Source organism: Pongo abelii, chromosome 9, assembly GCF_028885655.2.
Source record: "Pongo abelii isolate AG06213 chromosome 9, NHGRI_mPonAbe1-v2.0_pri, whole genome shotgun sequence".
Classification (NCBI taxonomy): domain Eukaryota; kingdom Metazoa; phylum Chordata; class Mammalia; order Primates; family Hominidae; genus Pongo; species Pongo abelii.
The window spans coordinates 127,679,236-127,685,856 of NC_071994.2; the positions used below are offsets into that span (position 1 = coordinate 127,679,236).

General features: G+C 39.1%; 1 pseudogene; it reads right to left on the bottom strand.

The window, feature by feature from the left end:
* Window positions 1–5,362: 5,362 nt before the first annotated feature.
* On the bottom strand, window positions 5,363–6,302 carry LOC100453481 (olfactory receptor 8B12-like; annotated as a pseudogene).
* Window positions 6,303–6,621: the final 319 nt, after the last annotated feature.

Consider the following 6,621-nt stretch of genomic DNA (forward strand, 5'->3'; position numbering starts at 1 on the left):
AGTGAAAGTAGACTCTGATCTTCACCATGAAAACCCGGTGGGTCTCCTGGAGGTAGAACTCCCAACGGTGTGGGGACTCCCCCACCAAGACTGGGTACCCTGGAGTTTTTACCTTTCAAGCTGGTCCACACTCAGACTCCAGCAATTCATCAACTACCTCTCAAGTGTTCTGTGTTCATATAGCTATGTACACACATGCATACTAACTCCAGTAGCTTCTGCTCTGGATAAGCAGTTATTCTCTTCTCACTTCTTTCTACAGTTTTCAGGGAGTCAGTTTGTTCTATGACCTCAGTTCTCTGATGGCTCTAAGAAAAGTGGTTGATTTTCAGTTTGTTTGGCTTTTTACTTGTGAGGATAAGAGTTATAATTTCCAACCTCTCTGAGCTCAAACCATCTCTTATTTTTTAAAATAGATATATAAGTTAATACATAAATGTTTGTTGAATTGAAAATGTTTGCCATTCTGGCATCTTAAGAGCTCAATGTCTCTTCCTCCAGGACAGCAACAATCAAGCAAAAATACAGGTGATCAAATCATGGGGTAGAGGTGGAAAATCAGAAGAAACCAAAATGTTGCCAGAGTTGAAATTACCATGGGTTAGCTGTGTTGCTTCCTCTCCTCTCCTCTCCTCTATCCTCTTCTGTCCTGTTCATTCTCTAACCCATGCCTCTTCTGTGTTTGATTTCTCTTCTTGTTGCCTAATAATGTCCTGTGCTCCCTCCTCTTTAAGTCATTTCCATTGGAAGATACATCCCTAAATCCCCTGTTATTAAATTTCAAAACAAAAAAGGGTCTCTAGATACATAAATATGTAGGTAGATAGAAGGTACAGAGATATGCTTGTATATACCTATTCTATTTCTGGGAATAGTTACATCCAGGAGGAAGAACATAAGCATGGGTGAACTGACGTGAAAGGAAACCTTATTTCTACTGTATACTTTTTTGTACTGTTTAATTTTTTACCATGACATGTATTCTCAAGAAAAATATATTCCTTCTTAAGTGGAAGCTGTTAATCACCCACCCATAATCTAATTACTGCCATCTGCAGAAGAAAACAAACCCTACAGCAAACATCTTATTAAACAGTGAAAGCCTTAATGCCTTTACCCTAAGCTCAGAAACAAGACAGGGATATCCATTCTCATCTCATCAATAATCATTGTATTGGAAGTCTTAGACAGGACAATGAAAAAAATAAAATAAATAAAAGGTATAAAGACCATTAAGGAAGAATCAAACCTGTCTTTATTTGCAGATTATATGAGTATATACAAAAAACAAAGTGCAAATTCTTAGTTTCTCTTTTGTCAAGTTTAGTTAACAATTAGATTTCATAAGTGAAATAACAAAGTTGCTAGATACAAATTCAGTGTACAAAAAACAACTGTGCTACTACATACTACTAATGAACAATTGAAAATTAAATTTTAAAAAGTTATTTAAAATAAAGTAAAAGGTAGGAAAGGTATGAAATTCCACTTCGAAACAAGACAAGCATGTCTGTTTTCCTCATTACTATTCATCGTTGTAATGGGAGAATACAGCACTTTGGCTCCATGTCAACTTCTCTCAAAGTAGTCCCACTAAATTATTGTCACTTGATCTTCAAATACACACATACAAATATAGCCAGTACAATTCAGGGAGGAGAGAAGGTCTTTTCAATAAATAATGCTGATGCAACTTAATATCTTTATGAAAGAAATAAAACTTACTACTGCACACCATATATAACTGATTTAAAATTGATCTAAAATCTAAATATTAAAGGAAAAATCATGAAGCTTTCAAAGGAAAACCTGAGAATGACTTTGTGACTATGTAGTAGGAAAAAATTAAACAGAACAAAGTATGAACAGTAAAAGAAGTAGACAAATGAACTTTATTAAAATTAAAATATCATTATCAAAGGACACAATTAACGAGTGGTCATGGGGCAAGCCAGAGACTGAGTAAAGATAACTGCAATGTGTGTGTCTGAGAAAGCACTCATATCCAGAATACACTTTTTAAAAAACTCTAATCAATAAGATAAAAGACTAACAACACTTTTTTTTTTTTTTTTTTTTTTGAGATGGAGTCTCGCTCTGTCACCCAGGCTGGAGTACAGTGGCACGATTTTGGCTCACTGCAACCTCTGCCTTCTGGGTTCATGCCATTCTCCTGCCTCAGCCTCCCGAGTAGCTGGGACTACAGGTGCCCACCACCACGCCAGGCTAATTTTTTTGTATTTTTAGTAGAGACGGGGTTTCACCGTATTAGCCAGGATGGTCTCGATCTCCTGACCTCTTGATCCGCCCATCTTGGCCTCCCAAAGTGCTGGGATTACACGCATGAGCCACCATGCCCAGCCACAACACTATTTTTAAGTGGCCAAATGACTTGAACAGGCACTTCACAAGTGGTGATGTCCAAATAGCTAATGAACACATAAAAAGTGCCCAACAAGGCTGGGTATGGTGGCTCACACCTGTAATCCCAACACTTTGGGAGGCCAAGATGAGAGGATCACTTGAGCCCAGGTATTTGATAACAGCCTGGGTAACATAGTGAGACCTCATCTCTACAAAAAATAGAAAAAGTGGTCAGGTGTGGTGGCATGTACCTATAGTTCTAGTTGCTCAGGAGGCTGAGACAGGAAGATAGCTTGAGCCCAGGAGTTCAAAGCTCCAGTGAGCCATGATCACACCATTGCACTCCAGCCTGACAACAGAGCAAGACCTTGTCTCTTAAGAAATGGTCAGGAGTTCGAGCCCAGCCTGGCCAACATAGTGAAACCCCGTCTCTACTAAAAATACAAAAATTGGCCAGGCGTGGTGGCAGGCTCCTGTTATCCCAGCTACTTGGGAGTCTAAGGCAGGAGAATTGCTTGAACCTGGAAGGTGGAGGTTGCTGTGAGCCAAGATCATGCCACTGCACTCCAGCCTGGGTGACAGAGCAAGACTCCATCAAAAAAAAAATCATTATTTATCAGGGAAATATTTAAAAGACTAAAGCAATATTGTACTACACACCCAACGGAGTAATTAAAATGAAAAATACTGAAAATAAGGATGAAGAGTATCCTTTTCTGGAATTTATTGATGGGAGTGCAAGTCAGTTTAAATATTTTGGAAGACAATTTGATAACATTTAGAAGCCTAAACATATGCCTACCTTGTGACCCATAAAATCTACATCTAGGTATATACCCAAACAAAAAAAGTGTATATTTCCAGTAAAATACATGTTCGAGAATGTTTATAGGCCAGGCATGGTGGCTTATGCCTGTAATCCCAGCACTTTGGGAGGCCAAAGCGGGCAGATCACGAGGTCAGGAGCTGGAGACCAGCCTGGGCAACATGGTGAAACCCTGTCTCTACTAAAAATACAAAAATTAGCTGGGTGTGGTGGCAGGTGCCTGTAATCCCACCTACTCAGGAGGCTGAGGCAGGATAATCATTTGAACCCGGGAGGTGGAGGTTGCAGTGAGCCAAGATCGTGCCACTGCACTCCAGCCTGGGCAACAGTGCGAGAGTACTTCTCAAAAAAAAAAAAATGTTTATAACAGCTTTATTAATAAAATGTAGAAATTGAAAACAAGGCAAATGTCCATAAAGAAGATGTTGATAAGCAAATTGCTCTACATTCATACAATGGAATACTAAAATAAACAGCAATAACCAAGAAAAGTGTTATGGATGAATCTCACATGACTCTCTATGTTAAGTGAAACATAAAAAAGTAAATGCACTGTTTAACATTTATATGAAGTTCAAGCATGAGAAAAATGAAACTGTGATGATAAAGTAAGAATAGTGGATATTTCCAGGAAGAGCATGGGGAGTAGTAATTACTGGGAAAGGGTGGGCAGGAGTACCCTGAAATGATAAATATCTTCTATATTTTCATTTGGGTGGAGGTATGTAATCATAACCTTATAAATGTGAAAAAAAATCATCGAGCAATTAATGTTTTTGCACATCACTGTAAAATTTATATTTCAATTTAAGAAGGAGTAGGGTGTTTTCATTGTACTGGTTCTCCACCATTCCCACTGCACCCTCAATCCATGTGTCTTGAATTTAATAATCATTCGTCTCCTTTAGCATCAAAACACAATCCTCCCCTACACTTTCATTTCCTTAATTATATCCTCATTAAACCAAAAGATTCCAAAGGAAAAAAGCTAAACATTAATCCAAACTTCCCCTTTTTCTAATAGAAGATAACTTTTCAAAGTTTGTAAATTAAACTATCTTCCAGACAGTTCATATGCCATGACTTCTGAAATAATTGTTACCATTACTAATGTATTCAGATCAAAAAAATTATTCTTCTCATTCTTTATACAAAGTCGTACTTCCACTTACCCAATGCTGTGAATATATGACCTCTCCTAAGACCACCATCCCTTCCCTTTATGCCCTATTGTTATTAATAGAAGGTCACAGATATATGCAATGTCTTAAATATATAATGGCAATTGCCTCCCCTAACAACTAGTTGGCTGCTGTGGTTCTAATGGCTCACTTATCCAGAGCTGTCTATTACTAATTTACATTATTCAGACCCTTGAGGTGAGGCTCCAAATTCTGTCTCCATTAATCTTCAGATAAAGAATAAAGCTTATATCTAACAAACTTAACTCCTTCAAATCTGTTTATCTCTCCCTTAGAAGGCCTTCTATTGTAAGCCTTGACTCAAGGCTCTACACCATCTCCATGGGCACCATCCTTGATTCTATAAGGAACCTAATCTACTTCTCATTCACACACCCCAAAATTCTTCAAAATTTTCTCTTATCTTTTTGTCAAGACCACATCAACCACATTTTTCCCTTCCAACACTCTTGCAAAAATGTTATTCCAAAAATTAACCCTTGTAAAGTTGCATGACATCACTATGAATATAATTAGATATCTTTAAATGCAAAAAAAAAAAAAATTTAAAATGAAATCAGTCAGGGAAACGATAGAACAAGGAAGTGTAGCTGAAGAAAAACACAGCAGATTGTATTAAAATTCAAGAGCCCAGACTCCAGTTTCAGCTCTGGCACTAGGTACATGTGTGTCCTTTGGCAGCCTACAAAATATTTATGAGTGTAATGTATTGCATGAGAAGACTGGAGTAAATGATTTCATAAGCCTATTCAAGATTAAACCCTGTATAACAGTAGAAACTATTCTCATAAAATAACAGTTGGAATAGTTGGTGTGGATAAGCAATGCAGGGAGTAAGTGCACTTAAGAATAAAAGTTAAAATTTTTTTCTAAGTATAGGAGAGAAAGCAGTGGCATTTGTTCCCTCACTGAAAAAAAGAAAAGAAACCCCCTGATTAACAAAGGTTTGGATTCCCTTTCTTACTCATTTTTAAGAGACTAATTTTCTGCAAAAGGTTCTCCTCAGGGCAACTTTGACATCTTTATTCCTCAGGCTGTAGATTAATGGGTTAAACATGGGCACCACAGCAGTATAAAAAATGGAGGACACTTTCCCCTGGTCCAGGGGTAGAAGAGAAGGTGGTTTGAGGTACATGAAAGCACCTGACCCAAAGAAAAGCGATACCACAATTATGTGGGAACTGCAGGTACTGAAGGCTTTAGACCTGACCTGCCCTCTGTGGAGCTAATGTGGAGAATGCTGGAAAGAATAAAACCATAAGAGATAAAAATGGTGACAATTGGCACCCCAATGCCAATGGTCACAATAATAAAAACCACCAGCAAATTTATGTAAGAGCTGTTGCAGGAGAGCTCAAGGAGAGGAAGGATGTCACACAGATAGTGATTGACAAGGTTGTCTCCACAAAAGGACATAAACATTATGTTTCCCATATGAGCCACAGCCCCAAAAACCCCCATCCCATAGACACCCAGTGAAAGGAGCAAACACATCTGGGGAGACATGGTGACCGTTTACAACAGTGGGTTACAGATGGCCACGTAGCGGTCATACGCCATCGCTGATAAAATATAGGATTCAGAAAAGACGAAGAAACAGAAGAAAAAAAACTGAGTCATACACCCTGCATAGGAAATGATGTTCTTCTTTGAGACAAAGCTCATCAGCATTTTAGGGGCGAGGGTAGTGGAATAACTAAAATCTATGAAGGACAAGTTGAAGAGGAAAAAGTACACGGGAATATGCAGGTGAGAGTTGAGCCCTATCAGCGTTATCAAGCCCAGGTTCCCCACCACCGTGACCACGTAGAAACCTAGAAACAGGATGAAGAGGGGGATCTGGAGTCCCGGCTGGTTGGTTAAGCCTGAGAGGATAAACTTGTCATGGAGGAGGAGTTCTTGGCAGGCATTCTCCTCTAGGACTGTCTGTGAGAGAAAAAGAAAGAGTCACTCAGAAAGAGAGAAAGGCTACACACACCGGGAAGTTAATAGAAATTAAGGTAGTGGGAGGGAGAAGAAAAGAAACATTTACTGAGCACTAACTATGGGATAGGCACTGTTCTCAATGCTGTGTGGCGTTACACTCATCCCTGTCTGGGCTACCTGCACAAAGTCCCAGGGCTACAGAGTTGCAGCAGCAGGAGAGCTCTGTGGTCTGGCTCCCCTGGTCTGAGCATTTTTGTGGGGGGTGGGGGTGGGGGGGGTGGCAGGGATAAAGACTTTATTTTC